Source organism: Cryptomeria japonica, chromosome 8, assembly GCF_030272615.1.
Source record: "Cryptomeria japonica chromosome 8, Sugi_1.0, whole genome shotgun sequence".
Classification (NCBI taxonomy): domain Eukaryota; kingdom Viridiplantae; phylum Streptophyta; class Pinopsida; order Cupressales; family Cupressaceae; genus Cryptomeria; species Cryptomeria japonica.
The window spans coordinates 445,185,948-445,203,914 of record NC_081412.1 but is presented as its reverse complement, the minus strand read 5'-3'; positions in this window follow the sequence as shown (position 1 = coordinate 445,203,914).

Below are 17,967 nucleotides of genomic sequence, written 5' to 3'. Positions count from 1 at the left end.
AAGGTTTTAATCCAATCCTCTCCATAAATTGGGATATCTTTACAAGGTGGTGGATGGGAACTGGATTCCTTGTCTAAAGTATTTAGGTTCACTGAAGCAAATTCCCACTCATGCGAGTCTATCTCTGAATCACTTTCTAACATCCGATTACTGTACCATACTAGGATGTCTTTTCTATTGAAGAATGTATTGGTTATGAATTTGTGCTCTTTTGTAGGTGGTATTTTTGGTGCTGCTAATAGGATTATCGATGTTGTGGATGATGTTGTTGTTACTGATGGGATTATCAGTGATGTTGATGCTGTCGCTAGGATTATTGGTGTTGTTGCTATTGTGGCTATGATTATCGATGTTGTTGATGATGCTGCTATTAATTATTAGATTATTAGTGTTGTTGATGCTGCCGGTGTGATTGGTGCCACTGATGGGATTCTCAGTTTGGTAGGTGCAGTTGGTATAATTGTTGGGAGTATTGGTGCTTCAGATATAATTAAGGATGCTTCCTTGGGGTAACTGCCTAACTGGATGATACATGGGTTTGCTGGGTTTATCTTTGAATCTAAGATTAGGAAGAGATTCCTTTTGAAAACCCACTCCATTTTTATCTTTGGGTTTCAACTCAGGTTGCAAGGGCTCGTGTCGTCCTTGTTTGCAATGTCCCAAAGCACTCTGGCCATCATAGCCCATTCTTTGCATGACAGTGAGGAATTTGCCATATTTATCAATAGGAAGCTTAGCCTTCGGGTTGTCGTTATTGATAGGGTCTTTATAGATCCATTCTACTAGGTCCTCATCTCTAGTTTCCTCTTCCTGACTTACCAGGGACAAACTGCGCAAAGTGCATGCTTGCTTGGCCAGTGGTGGTTGAAGCAACTTTTGAGTTTTTCCATGAGTCCTAAGGGAGGTGAGTAATTGCCCAACCAAAAAGAGTTGGCTTAGATTATATTCCCTGGGACCTTCCTCAACCATTTTCATTTTCAACTTCTCTTGCTTTGGTATAGGGGTGATTGAACTGGAAAGAGAGGCTAGATTAACATATGACGTGGAAGGGATAGCTTCTCTATTGTTAGGTACGGTAATCTTTGGCTGATGGTTAATATTGTTACAATATGCAAATGGATTTGCATCACCAAGGATTGTGATTTCTACACCATTATGAGGAAACTTGATACATTGATGATAGGTAGTGGAATGGCTTGCATGGCATGTATCCAAGGTCTTCCTAACAAAAGATTATATGGAAAAGGAAGGTCTAGAGCTTGGCAGATGATATACTTCACCACTGGTCCCACTCTAATAGGTAATACAATAGCTCCTTTGGAATAATGCTTTGCATCATCATAGGCCTTAATGGTTATCTTTTTGTTGGGATCCATTGATTCTATCGCATATCCCAATGCTGTGACCAACTGCAAGGTGCATATGTTCAGGTTGGCTCTATTATCAATCAAGACTCGCTTGATTCTATGTTGGTTTACAAATCCTTCAATGTGAAGGGATGCGTTATGTGGTTGTTGGAATGAAGCATTATCACTTTTAGGAAAAGTGAGGTATGGTGATGACCTAAGGCTGCCAACCATGGCTTGAAATTGATTTGTGTTGAGGTTGGCGGGGACTGATGCTTCTTGGAGAGATTGATCCAAGATTATTTTATGAGAAGGGGATAAGTGCAAAATCTGTAATATGGATATGAGGGGGGATTTTTTATCCAATTGTTCCACAAGATTATATTGCTTGGGTAGGGGTGTCGTTCCTTGTGGGGCTACTCGAATGGTAATTTTTCTATGACACGTAAGAACATTGCATGCAAGATTTGGATCTTTGATGGTGAGAGTTGCAACTTGTTCATCAAAGTCATAGAGGCGATTCACAATGTAATTATATAAAACTTGTGTATAATTAGTTGTAGTATCTGTGTTTCGCCCTGAGGTGGAAGGACCCTTTTGATCATGTGATGGAAATGGATTCTTGAACATTAGATGATCATCATTGGATGCTTTAGGGTCATGTCCTTCTATTTCAATTTCTCCTCTGTCAATGAGATCTTGAACAAGATCTTTCAGTCAATGACAATTGCTCATTTTATGCCCTTTTCCGTGGTGAAATTCACAATGTTCATTATCTCTCCACCATGGAGGTTTGACCTGAAGTTCATAGTTAGATGTTTTCAGTAAGGTCACATCGGGTTCACCAAATGATGCACTGCAAAAAGGATGTTAGGAATACACAAGACAAATCATTCATTAGTGTTAGTAGTATCAATTATAAACAAAATACAAAAGAAACTACAATCCTAAGCATGCATATCAAGAGAGATATCAAACATATTATGGAAAGCATACAAAAATGGAGATAAGACACAAAACACTCCCAAATGATTTCCAACATTCTCATAGCTGCTCCTCCCTTGTTCCTCTCCTCTCCATGTTCCACATGATTGTAGCCCTCAGATTTTTACACTACTATGGAAGTCTTATGGAGATTTAAGATTATGAAAAATGATTAAAATATGCAAAAACAAGCTAAATATGAGAAAGCCTAATTAAGCTATATTGATTTTAACTAAAATAATAGTTTACATATGATTTGCTCCTAAAATGCTCTCTCAATTTTAGTATAGATTAGATGCATACAAGATTTATGGATCTGGATATGAAGGAAATGGGCTCTATTTATAGAAAAAATAGGGCAATGGATAGTTGAGATTGAGTAATCTCAACAAGGGTTAGGATTGATAGGTTTATGATCCATGTGAGGGTTTTCAACCCAATCCCAGGATGACAAATGTCAATATGAGATGGCTTGAGAGGAGAGGGAAGAAGCATTAAATGCTTGAAATGACATGAAGTTTATCTTGGGAGGTAAGGTTAGGCTTGAGTTGAATGAATAAAGCCATTATCCAATGAATAATGCCTTTATCCAATGGATAAACTCTTATGCAAGAGTGGTCAAAACAATAAATGCTTGAAGAGACCCATGAGTCAAACGAGGGTTGAGTTAGAGGGAAAGTCTCTAACCATGTGGGTGAGTTGAGTTTAATCATTAATGGTCATGTAAGAGCCATAAATGGTTATGCAAGAGCCATTAATGGTTTGGAAGACTTTAGGGGTTAACTTGTTGAATACATAAAACATTTAATGCTTTTCAAAGACTTTGGGGCTTTGAGAAGTGACTTCAAGTTGCTTAGGAACGTGACAATATTTAGGGAGGGTGATTAGACTAATTAGGAATGGATTAGAAGAATGTAGAATAGGTTAGAAGAGTCTAGTGGGTTTGGTGGGTGAGGGAAAATAAGATTTTAATTAAAATAAAATTACTTTATTTCAACAAAATAGGTGCAACTTGCATTTGTAGGAGAATGCAAGTGTGGGCGGGTGGGGGGGGGGGGGGTTAGTTTAGGGGTTAAATAAATATTTGATTATTTAATTAAAAGAAGAAAAGGGGTTAAATTAAATAAATATATTTTATTTATTTAATTGATTTAGATGCGGGTTAATGAATTAATTTAAATAAATTAAATAATTTATTTAGTTAATAGGAGAAGAAGTTGAGGATAAATTAATTAAATATTAATTTAATTAGCTGATTATTGATGGTTAAATAATCAAATAAATAGTAAATATTCATTTAATTAAGTGGACATATTTATGTGACTACAGGATGCGATATCAATAATAAATTAAGAGAGTTTAACAAATAACAAATGAGAATCAATACATGAAGGATTACTTCACTCATAACATAACTACAACTCCCAACAGTGCACAAAGAACCAAAACTCAGACAAGACCAACAAGAGATTCAACCAGAGGAACAATTAACCCATATGCATAGAAAATAATGGTAATTCAATTCTACATTTCTTAGACCAAAAAGAGGGTATACAACAAGCTACGAAGTTTGAGAACTTTCATAGAGCCGTTGATGGCGAGCACAAAGACATGCATACAATAACTCTACAACAAATAATTATGCAATATATAATATCCCCAAACTTTATATTATAAGCTTTTAACCAATACTTTCATAAATATTCTCCCAAAAACCTCTCACAACAATCTTTCCAGAAGACACGAAGAATACAAGATTTTCCTGGAAATTGAAAATGAAGAAAGGACAAAATCAAACCAATATGGAAAAATAGAAGTGATGAAAAATGAAATCAAATAAGTGCAACCAATTCCAACAAGCCCCAAGAAAGCAAATTCAAAATCCAAGCTCCTGAATCAATCCAGAAAGTTTCTCAGAAAGCCAATCCCAACAAAATGCACAAGAAGATATATTTCTAAAATTTAAATCAAAAGAATGGCCAAAACCTAGCCAATCAAAATATTCCAAAATACTATATTCTATACTAACCTGCCTTCCCGAATCCTAGGTAAGAATATAAAATAATATTATTTACTTATGCCAATCTTTCGACCAATCATATAAAAGGGTAGGTAAGAATATAATATTTAAATATTTCAAACAAGTAACAAAGAATATATAATAATATAATTAACTAATAATAAAATAAGCTAAGGACACAATAACAACCACGAGCCCAATAAAATAAATAATCAAAGACAACATAAATAAATGTCACCAATGCTATCAAAAGAGGACCGCAACATCAACATATGTCAGTTGCTTCTTCTACAATAGTTCATGTTATGTTTTTTATTGTAATTTTCATATATCCTACTACTAGATAGTGAGTCTCTTCAGTAGGTCCCTGCTTCATTGTATCTTTATTTGCAAGTCCTTTTTGGGAGCAGTGAGCTTCCTTGGGAAGTGAGCCCTAAAACAAACATTGCAATATTTGTTTCATATAGTGTTAGTTAACTCCCACTATGCTTTTTTTGTCCTTGGGTTTTCCACTTAAAAAAATTGGTGTTCTTGTGTAATGAATGAATTGTTTTTGTTCTTTCCTTATGTAGATATTATTTAATGCTTAAACTTTTAATGTGTGCATAAGTTTTATTAAGGTTGATTCACCCCTATTTTGAAATCCTGTTGTGTTCAACAATTGGTATCAAGGCAATGTTCCTGAGGTAACAACCTAACAACTAAGGTAGATTGTGCATTTGAGCATAGAGGTATTGAATCAACGTCGAATAGTGATATTATTTCAAAAGTAGATTTAGAAGCAATGGAACCTAATGGCAGTTGGGATATTAATCTAGTTGATTGTGAGGTAGATTTTGAAGGAGAATTGTATTCTATTCTTAATGACTTAGATGTTGCAAGGGTAGAATATAAAGAATACAAAATCAAATTCAATAAGGTAGAAAGGATAATTGTTAGTTTAAAAGCTCAATAATAGAATGTAAGGAATGGAAAGATAAACTCAAAATAACATAAGATGAAATTGTCAGGTTGTAGAATAAGCATGAAGAAAGAAAAGAGTGTGATGATAAACTTAAGAAGGAAAAATTGACATAATTTACCTAAATATCCAAGTTGAGGAAGGAAAGAAGATTGTTGATTGCTTGGAGACCAAGTTTTATGATAAATTTGTTGTTTGCTCCAAGCTTGAGGAAGAGATTTTTACCTTGAGAAAAGAATTGGAGAATGCAAAAGAACATATAGAGAAAGGTTTGAAATTCAAAGGTAGAAGTGGCCTCCTTGATGAGATGCTCAACTATTAGAAACCACAAAAGAACAAGGGTGGTCTTGGTTTTGAAAAGGGAGAAAGTTCTAAGACCGAAGATAAGAATCAGAAAGGAAAAGAAGTGTTTCAAGATGAATTCGAGAAGGCAGAAGGATATAAGAATAGTTTACCTCAAGTTTGGAACAAGAAGAACTTTAGAAGGACATCACCAAATCAAACTGCTCAAACCAGGTAGTCTCAATATTTTAATGGTAATTGCTTCTCTTGCAATAAGATTAGACATAAAGTTTCTGAATGTAGGAATAAAATGAGCATGAATTCATTTAGGCCTCCAAGGTGTCAACCATATAATGGTTAGTGATATACTTGCAATAAATTTGGTCATAAAGCTAATGAATGCATAAGCAAAGTAATGCGAAATAGTTTCATAAATAAGAACAATGATATGAATTATCAATCTTTCTGTGATCGCTACTTTGGTCATAAGGTTGTTGAATGTAGACCTAGTTTGAGAAGTGGAAATTGTTGAGCACATGACGAGATTGAGAGGGGGGTGAATCAATCTGGAACTTCACAACAAATTAATTATAAAAAACGTAAAATAACATAGCAACAACATATCAATCATCAACACATGGACACTGGATTTATATGGAAAACCCAAACCGGGAAAAACTGCGATGAGAATCTAACTCATAATATAAATATAAATGAATACAAATTTTTAGGCTCATTGCCAAGGAGCACCAACACGTAATGGACTTGCAAGGATAAGGCACACTGCCTTAGGGAAAGATACAAGGACTTGCACAAATGAGGCTCATTGCTTCAGGGAAAGATACAATTTGCTGCCAAAGGACTTATTGTTAATCAACAATGAAGGAAATAGTAGAACTAAAACTAAGAAGGATCTCTTGAACATGAAATCTTCCTTGAACTACTGGATCAAGTGACCAACATTATGGCAAACATATCTGATAACTACCACTATCACAATGCACTGTCTCACTAAATATAACACCTTCAAATCTCTAACTTTTTCACTTCTGCAATCTCAAATCTACTTGGACATCATTCACATACTCTTCTCATCAATATACACTATAGACGTATAAAAATGACCACTTTCCTAAGTGAATATTTAATATTCATTTTAACCTCATTCCTCCATTTAATTAAATTCCATTTAATTAAATTCTTTGCATTCATCTATTTGATTAAATGAGTTATATAATTTATTTAATTAAGTTCACCTAAGCCTTTAATTAAATAAATTACTTTATTTAATTAATTTCCCTTTCTCCCTTTTTAATTAAAATTAGATTTAATTAAATTGATCCTTGCAAGTAAATAAATCTAATTTATTTATTTTAATCCCCCACTTGTATTTATGCAAGTTGCATCTATTTTTGTTGAAATAAAGTAATTTATTTTTATTAAAATTCCCCTCCATCCACTTGCAAAATCCTACATCTCCCACTTGCCTCTCTAAACCCCCTTCTAGATTCTTCTAATCCCTTCCAATTTAGCCCAATCCATCTCCTAAATATTGTCGCATCCCTAAGCAAAGGGAAGTCACTTCTCAAACCCTCAAAGTCTTTGAAAACCATTAAAGGCTTTATGTCTTCAACAAGTTAACCCTCAAAGTCTTCATAGCTATTAATGGTTAACTCAACCTTCTTGCATGATTAGAGGCTTTCTCTCTAACTCAACCTTCATCTAACCCAAGAGTCTCATCAAGCATTCATTTCTTTGACCATGATTATCCCTTTAACCCTTGCACAAGAGTTTATCCTTTGGATAAAAGTTTTATCCAATGGATAACCCTAACCTAACCTTAATCCTTACCTCCTAAGGTAACCATCATGTCTTCTCAAGCATTTAATGCTTCTTACATCTCCTCTCAAGAAATCTCTTGTTGACAATTGTCACCATTTCATTGGTGAGAATTGTAAACATGGATTGATAACTTTCAATCCTGGCCCTTGTTAAGATTATCCAGTCTTGACCATCCATTGCCCTATTTTTCCTACAAATAGAGCTCTCATTCCTCATTTTCATATCCAAATCTTTAGTATCAAACTTATAGGCATTTTGCTAAATATATCCAAGTTTCATGCATCTAATCTATAGTCATTTTAATCAAGCATTTAGCCTCTCTTTGAATAGAAATCATCTTAATAAGCATTTTAAGAAGCATTTCCATTATCATAGAACATTCATGTTACATTAATATATCATGTTATGATAGGATATACTAATCCTTTATCTTATCATCATATCCATGCTAGTTTAAATCATATTATATTTAATATCATGGATAACTAGAAATGCATTCATATTAAGTTGATCAAATATCACTCGTTCTCAGAGTTGTCATTCCTAAATCAGTTTGCTGAGTGATTTGAGAGAAAAGGCATTGACTTGAGGGATCCTGTGAGATAGAGAACAATGGAACATCCCTTGGGGAGTTGAGTTATTCAATATAGCTCCATAACTTGCACCAAGAGTCCCATTGGTGTGTGGACCTTTTTGAAACCAAATTTTTTGTTCTTTGCACCACTTTTCCCTCACACATTTTTGGCACTCACTATGGGGCATAACTCCATAAAATATATCATTTTTCATATAGAGTAACATTGCAGGTACACAGAAAAACTGATTTAGCGCCTTGGAGGCTTCTTTTAGCACGTAGAAACCTTTTGCTAGCGCATCCGATTTACTGTTTAGCACATTAGAATCTATCATTAGCGCATTTAGCACTTAGGTTAGTGCATAATACTCTAACTGTCAATTGTAAAATCACATCGCATTAGAAAAATAGGCTAGCACATCTGGTAATCAATTTAGCGCATATGAATCATTCTGTAGCGCGTCTATGCATTTATGTAGCGCATAGGTGCAACAGTTTAGCGCATTGATGTAACAGAGAAGCAATATTTGTAACCGAAGGAAGATCATTTTAGGCTTGTATAAGACCACACCAAAATTTGATTTCTAATGAATTTTATGTAGGTTCTAATCTTTTTGTGCAGGAGTGACAGGAGTTAGTTTAGCAGTATTATTTTTGCTTTCTTTCAAAAGAAGTTAGTTAAAAAGAAATCACTCTCCTTTTTGTAAAAGTTAAAATAAACCTCATCATTTCATTTGGATGCTTAAAATGAACTTCAAACTTCCTTTTTGGTGTTTAAAATAAAACTTCATCTTTTCCTTATCGCATGGTAAAAAGAACAACTAAGCAAACCTTTCATTTCTGCAAGTTAGGGAAAATATTTCGTTTGGAGCTCTAAAAAGAACAAGAAAATTTACTTTCAGCAAGGTTAAAACGAACTTCACCTTCCTTTGGTGTCTAAAATGATCAATTTCAATTCATTGTAAAGTAAAAGAACCTCATTTTTATTTTTATTTTTTTTTGCAAGGAAAAGAGGGAAAGTTTTCCCCTATCGACTTTAATTTTGTTGACCAAAATCATGATTTACTTTGTTGACCAGGATTTTTTTTCAAAGGTTTTGGAAATACACACTTTGCTATGAAGGATAAAAAGAACACCATGCTTGTTGGAGAAACATCTCCAAAATAGAAGTGAGCAAATCATTGACTTAAAGGTTAAAAAGAAGATTGTTTTCTTTGTCTTGAAAGTGGAAGGTATATGCTCTCCCCTTAATTGGGTGACCAAAAATCCAAACCACTCTTTCATGCTTTCTCCATTTCAAGTACTTAAAACCTTTAGCAGGCTTGCCCTCCCGAGTTGGTCTTAGAGCGCCATTTAAATGGTCGGTGAGAGGGGAACGACCTAAGTGGGAAATGAATTTATCGCCAAGTGTTCCAACCCACTATAATCAAAAGTGGAGGTTGATGAAAGTCCCTTCAACGGTTTTTCTCAGCGATTAGCCTTCCCCCAGTATCTTTAAGATATGTAAAGCCTTTGTTCTAAAGGTTGGGAAGCCTCCCGAGGGAGTTTATCACTCAAGAATTAACGAAAACCTTATTAAGAACTTTAGAAATAGAAATTTTGAGCCGAGTGAGTATCCAAACATCTTCAATATCATAGTGCAAGGGTGGGGAAGAATCCACCCCCAAGATCACTCACCATATATCTCCCAAGATAACTACTCAATTGTGAAGCAATTCACTTTGAGTTAACTTCTGGCAAAAGGCAAAAAAATGGGCACCCCTTAGGGGGTGACAAGGCTGTTTGAGCTGACAGAATATCGAGACTAGTGGGATATGATATTGATGATGACCCTTGAATAAAGTGTCTATCTAATTTGTATTATTTATTATCCAAACTTGTGAAAACATTGGGGATTTGAACACATCCTCACAGAACATACACTATCTGTTTAGCATAGGCAAAATTGGTTATCTCTTTTATGTCGTGTTTTCAAGTTATTTTTCAGAGAATCATCCATCGAAGAAAACAAGTGTTAAGATTTCTAAAAACAGTCAACAACAAAGCAATCAAGATAGTTTAGCGTGTAGGAGCAACCTCCTAGTGCGTCTTAACCATTTTATAGCACATACAAACCATACCATAGCACTTTCATCAGTCAAACTAGTGCAAAACCAATATCATAAACTGTTAGAATTTCAGTAGCCCTTTGTGAGACCATATTAGCACTTTTGAGCATCAACATAGCACATAGGAGGCATAACTTAGCGCTTTTAGTCTAAACTACAGTGCGTAATCAGGACATATTAGCGCATAACCTTTCTAGTCAGAAACTATTTTCACAACTCTGAGTTAACATGTATCATAGGCATCTTAGCGCATCGGGAATTTCCTGTGGCGCATCTAGCTCATTAGTTATCGCATCCAGTCTCTGTTTTAGCGCATGGTAAAAACACAGAAAAATAGAAAGTAAACCAAGCATTTTGGAAAATTTTATCACCGGTCCTCAATACCCTTTTGGGCCTTTTGTCAAACTCACTAGTTAGAATCCAAACTAGATCATCAGAGAAAACAAATCCAAAATCAAGCAAGCATCCTTAGAACAAATTTGTCGAATCAACCAAAATACGGTAGTATCATCACATTGATCAAAGTTTCACCATCTAACAGATCCTATCACAAACAAAATACCGAGTTTAATCCTTAAGTTGTCAAATTGAGTTTTCATATTAGGAGACTCTTATCCATATCATTTGACACACTTTGTCATGGGGGCAAATCTAAACCTCTACTTGATGAAGTAAGCTTGATTTTTTCAAACAAAGTATCACAATCCAACATCAAATTAAAGCATTGATCATTCGTGTATGACCACTCATATTTTGAAAAGAAAAAGTCTTCATAATAAAACCGAGTTGAAGAAGAGATAACCTAGTTCTAAACAACTTGCAAAAAGGAATAAGTTTCTCTATATCAATCACTAACTTTTAAAATCACATCATGCATTCTTGCATCATATGCGATTGTATATTCAAGGCAAATCAAACGAGTTTGACAAAGAACCCTTAAGAAGCAGAGCTTACATTTAGAAAGTGACATTCAACCAACGCTTAAATCATGGAGGAAGGACAATCCCGCTTTATTCCCATAATTCTGTATCACTTATAACAAAGCTCGACCTCAACCACCAACCCCCGAGAGAGAAGAAGAAGACAAAACTCCCTTTGTAACTGAAAGTTTTTATTGAGAAACATATTCTATCCACCAAACACCATCAAAAAATCTGATACAAATAAATGCCGGCTATCACTCGTTGTCAAATAAACAAGAAAAGCGAACCACAACCAGAGTCAAGTATGGGTCATAGATTATCCAACCCTTTCAATTATACTAATCTGGGAGATACTAAAATCACTGAGGAACTTCTCTAAGAATGTCAAGAAAACCCCTCATTGCAAAAGCTCATGGAAAGACTCATTGAAGCTGACAAGGAAAAATATATGCTCATGCTAACTAGTAAAGGAGTTAGACTTTGTGAAGATTTCGATACTGAAAAATTAAGGAATGTAGACAAACAAATTTTTAGGACAAGGACTAGAAATTATGCCTATCAAGACTAACACAGAGAAGAAGAAACACATGACCCTGAAATCATACCTGAACAACATAACATACCTGAACACAACCATGCTCGAAGTAGGGATAATGAAAGGGAAGAAGCTTTCTCTTGATGTACAAATGCACCCATGGTTGCTCTTACACAACAAATTCAAATGATGCAAAGACAAATGCAAGAAATGCAACAGGGGACCACAATGTGATACTCCTTGGATGAAATTTTTCCTTACCCCTTTGACATGAGACTATACATGGTACCTTTTCCCCCGAATTTAGATATACCAAAATACAATAAATACGATGGTAAAAGTGATCCCCGCGATCATGTTTGGGAATTTTGTACCATAAGCCTAGAATTTGATCACGATGACACTTACTTAATGAGGTTATTCCCAAGAAGTTTGGGAGGGAAAACAATGGACTGGTTGTCTAAACTCACACCTCCCATCAGATCCTTTGATGAGTTGGTAAACAAATTTATCACACAATATGCCTATAATATTCAACACACGATCACCATGTTGGATGTATGTAATACTGATTAAAAAAATAATGAAACATTCATGGCGTTTCTTTAGCATTGGAGACGTATGGTTTCGAGATATCCTCAAGACGTAGTTGAAAAAGAAAAGATGGATATCTTTATTGACAATCTAAATAGTGAGATGAGTTATCAACTCAAGCTCCAGTGCATACCATCTTTTGCTAAGTTGATCAAAAATGGAATCCAAGTAAAGGAAGCCTACATTAAGAAAGGAACATTGAAGTTCTTTAAGGAAGGAAATAATTCATCCAACACTCACTCCTTTAACAACCAAAACAAGAGCAACACTTTAGATAAATCTAGATTCTGGGCCAGAAACAAAAATGTTGTTAATGAGGGAGGAGCTGAGGCTAATGATATGAAGTCCAAGCAACCAGTATTAGATTTATCAGGTAATCCACAATCTAACAAGAATAAAAGAAGTGTTAGCCAAGGCACTAACACTTATCCACAAAATACCAATTAGGGACCTTCAATTTCAAACACCAACAACAATACCCAAGGCAACAACACTAACCGAGGGAATAATATAAATCAAAGAGGTAACACCAACACTTTCCCAAATAGATGAATCTACACACCATTGGGGCAAACCTTAGAATCAACATTTCGAGAACTCCTAGCAAACAAGATTATCACATTGCCAGCCATAAACAACTTTGAACCCCAGATCAAACCACCTTGGTGGAATGACTGACATTTTTGTGATTTTCATCGAAACAAAGGACATCACACAAATGATTACATGAGGCTTAATAATATGGTCCAATATATGATCGATAGAGGTGATTTAATGATTGATGGTCTCAAAGAAAATGGTGATAATGCCATCTTTAAAAATCCTCTTTTGAATTACAACAAGGATGGAGCTTCATCATCAAATGATATAAGGGGAGCTCACATAAATCACATGTACAACAACACCATCAATCACATATCAACAGATGATAACTAAATAAATTTCATAAAGATCAAGGACAAACAAGACCATGCATCAATCAATGTGACAAATAGAGCTCAAAAATATGTCTTGAAAGGGCATTCATCAACATCGACCACTATCCCCAAGACTCAATATGATTTGGTTAATCAATTGCAAAGAACTCTTGCTCAGATATCCATACTCGAGTTACTCAAACTCTCACCAAAACATAAGGACATATTAGAACAAGCACTAGTTGAAACAAATGTTCCTCAAGATCCAGAAATTGATAAATTTTAAGCCATGGTGGCTCATATGACAGGGCCTCATAATCTCACCTTTTTCGAACATGATAATATCTCTTTGAGTCATCCACATAATACTCCCCTTAATATTGAAGTCTTAGTCTACAAACATCAAGTTAAAAGAGCATTAATAGATGGAGGAGTTGGTCTCAATATCTATACTTTAAAACTTATCCATGCATTAGGCTTCTCTGAACAGTCTGTTGATCCACATAAAAATATCACCATCAAGGCCTATGATGATGAAGAAAGATCATCCAAAATAATAGTGATACTACCCATTGAAGTAGGACCGATACAAAGGGACACTATGTGCCAAGTCTTAGACATAGACAACATACAATATTTTATTGGGTCGTCCTTGGATACATGAAATGCAAGCAATGCCTTCAACCTACCATCAGTGTATCAGATTCCCATATAATGGATATGAGATTTCCATATCTGTCGATAATAATCCTTTCCAAGATTTCAATTCTATCTGGGAAGCTCAAAACAACCTGGTTCCACACAACAGGGAAGCTCTAGCTTCCTCAACATTAGGCCATCATCAAGAAAAGCTCAAGTCTTTATCCATGGATTTAAAACAAAAGATGAAAATCAAAGAGCAAGGCATGGGAGAATACTCTTTCAAACCCATGTGTCTATCCAGATTACTAACATCACCAAAATCTCATGGACAACCTTCTGCATCAACACATCAAGCAACACAACCGATCACTAAGTTTGATGGCAAATTTATCTAATTGGGCACACTAGCAAATGAATCAGAAGAGAAAGACATCCTTAGTTGGCTATACAAGGATGAGGGAGAAGTTAGAGCTGCTACTTTGGAGGTGGCCATACCAACATAATAATATGGGAAAGGATTCCCTGATCATGCAACATATGGGATACAATGGCAAATGACCTATAGGAAAACGTCAAGAAGGCATTACAGAACCACTAGACTCTCCTTCACAATTTTTTCAAGACAAAACAAGACTGGGATATGGACACAACATACCCCCAAGGCAAAAACAAAATAAGTATCAAAAACCTCAGTGGAAAGCAAAGAAGAAATACAATGAGGACTCATGGCAAGAGGCACTACACCAAGATGTAGAAACAACAAGGAAAGAGTGAGAGCACCAGGAAAAAGAGAAACAACAAGAGGAACTAACCATTCAAAGGGAAGAAGCATCTTATGAGAAAGTGCATCATGTACAAGAACCTATTCAAAACAAGGTAGAGTCACCACCTGAAGAAATCAATGCTCCCCAAGGAGAAAAAATGTATGAACAAATGAAAATGGTACAAGCAGGCTCTAATTTTGAATCAGAAAAAACTACAAGATTGGTATTAATTATCAGAGATCTCTTCTCACCCTACAACATACTTGTCAGCAACACTGAAAGACTCTAGGACACTATTTCTGAAACTGATTCTAATGACTATGAATGGGGTAGTTGTTCAAATATTACTAAAGATGTCGCAGAAGGTGCTATACATTCACACACACCCCTTTCTCAGGAAGGACAAGATACAGAGTCTCAATTACTTGAATTCGGTCTACAACATATCTATGAAGCTAAGGAAAATGAGCAGTGACACTATGAACAAGTCTACACGGAAGATGATACCATCGAAGATCTTGATAATATCATTAACCTAACCAACATCCCAGAAAACCTTAATGATACCTCTATTATGACACTTACCGCAACCGACCTCGACCCACCAAATGACTCTCTACCACTCGTATTTCTTGATTTCATAGACTGGGATGAGCCTGAACACCATGATATACCTATTTTCCTAGATGATGAATCCATTGTCCATTACCTATGTACAGTGAACCTGGAAACAAGCTCTATTAGAAAACAAAATAATGATATCTGCAATCAGGAGGGTGCCAAGTCTCTCAGTCGCAAAAATGAAAGAAACAAAGGATCTAATGTTGTAAACTAGTCAATGGCAGCACTAGATCACAAAAAAGTCAAAATAAAGGATGCATCTGAGGGTGAAAACCTTTTTAAGGAACCTAAGGATGGGAGACTTGACACTCTTCCTAAACAGTATTAAGAGCGATCACCCATATTGATTGAGCCAACTCAATCAATAAACATCGGTACAAAAGCACCAGCTAAAAACATACACCTAGCAGAATCACTGAGAGAAGAGAAAAAACCAAAATTTATTAGATTCTTCATAGAAAGAAAATCAATTTTGCTTGGTCTTATGCTGATATGCCCAGAATAGATCCAAACCTAATCATGCATCATTTATCTATCGCTCCGGGAGCTAAGCCAGTGAAATAGAAGTTAAGAAAGATGAATCTGCATGTAGCATTAATGGTCAAAGCTGAACTAAAGAAGTTATTAGATGTCAGATTCATCCAACCTATAGACTACGATGAATGGATTTCAAACATTGTACCAATTTCAAAACTAGATGGAAGCATCAGAATATGCACAGATTTTAGAGATGTCAACAAAGCCTGTCCAAAGGATGACTTTCCTTTGCCCAACATCACAATAATTGTGGACCTAATAGCGGGCCATGCAATGCTATCATTAATGGACGGTTTCTCTAGCTATAATCAAATCAAGATAGCTCTAGAGGATCAAGATAAAACTACGTTTACCTATCCTTGGGGAATGTATTGTTGGAACGTCATGCCTTTTGGCTTGAAGAATGCTGGGGCAACTTATCAAAGAGAAATGGCGACAATCTTTCATGATATGATGCATACCTTCATGAAGGACTATGTGGATGATTTATTAGATAAAATCTTTCAAAGATTGGAGCAATTCCAAGTCAGGCTAAACCCTAAGAAGTGTGTCTTCGAGGTGACATAAGGTAAATTATTAGGCTACATTGTGTCTGAAAAAGGCATTAAAGTAGATCCAACGAAGGTACAAGCCATCATGGAGATACCACCTCTCAGAAACATTAGTCAACTCAGATCTCTACAAGGATGACTACAATCAATCAGGCTATTCATAGCCCAACTATTAGATAAACGTTTACCATTCAATCATCTGTTACATAAGAACATACCATTCAGATGGGAAGCCAAGTGTGTAGAATCATTCTATCAACTCAAGCAATATCTAATGAATCCACCAGTTCTGGTACCACCAATAGCAGGGACTCTGCTCATCCTCTACATCTCAACAATTAAAGTATCACTGGGGGCACTGTTAGCACAAGAAGATCAAGAAGACAAGGAACGAGCTGTATATTATATCAGTTGAACATTAAACAAATATGAGCTAAATTATACTTTCATTGAGAAGGCTTGTTTAGCTGTGGTATTCACCTCTCAAAAGTTCCACCATTACATACTAGCTCACACAATCAAGCTAGTAGAAAAAAATGATCCTCTCAAGTATTTACTCAGCAAAGCTACTCTTACAAGCAGACTAGCTAAATGGGTCATGATTCTCAGTGAGTTTGATATCCAATACACAGAGCATCAGGATATCAAGGGACAAGTAATTATAGATCAATTAGCTGAAGAACCACTACCAGATAAGCAACCAATGAAGGTGGAATTTACAGACATGGATATCCTTACTATTACACTCAAGCAATGGACACTGTACTATGATGGTTCCTACACTCAACATGGATCAGGTGCTAGCATCTTGTTCGTCACCCCTGAAGGACACACCATTCCAAGATCGTATAGACTCATGTTTCCATGCACCAATAACATCGCTGAGTATGAAGCCCTGGTCATAAAAATCAAAATGGCAGTAGTATGGAGAATCATGGAGTTGAAAGTCTATGGAGATTCTCAACTGGTTATAAATCAGATCAACAATGAATATCAAACAAAGGATGACAAGATGCTTCCATACAAAAGAATGGTGGATGAATTCAAATAGTACTTTGTACACATCACCTTCGAGCAAATACCAAGGTTGGACAATAGAGCAACCAATGCAATGGCCACTATCGCTTCATTGCTACAAATTCCAGAGAAACAATGTCATTGAGTTCTTGGTAGAGCAATTGTTTTCCCCAGCCTATGACAATTCTTCTTCCCACGTCATCTATGCCTTAACTGATTCAGACTCCTCTATATGAGATCATCTATGAATATCTTAAAACCAATACCCTACCCATTCACTTATCTCATAATAAAAAACACAACTTTATTCGGCAAGCCGCTTGTTATACCTTAACCGTTGACACACTTTATCATCGAGGTCTAGATGATACTCTTATTCATTGCCTTGATCGTAATGAATCTAAATCTTCTTTACATGAGCTTCACGAGGGTATTTGTGGCATGCATTCAAGTGGTTCTACTCTTGCTAAAAAAACTTCTGAGAATGGGATATTACTGGCCAACAATGGAAAAAGACTCTTATCAGTTCGCAAAGAAATTTCCTAAGTGCCAAATTCATGGCAATCTTATCCATGCACCAGCACAGGAGTTACAGGAATTTATAACATCTTAGCCTTTCTATCAGTGGGGAATTGATTTAGTAGGGAAAATCCATCCTTCCTCTTCAAATGGACACAAGTTAATTATCACTACAACAAAGTATTTCACCAAATGGATTGAAGCAGTCCCAATGACCACAATTACTAGAA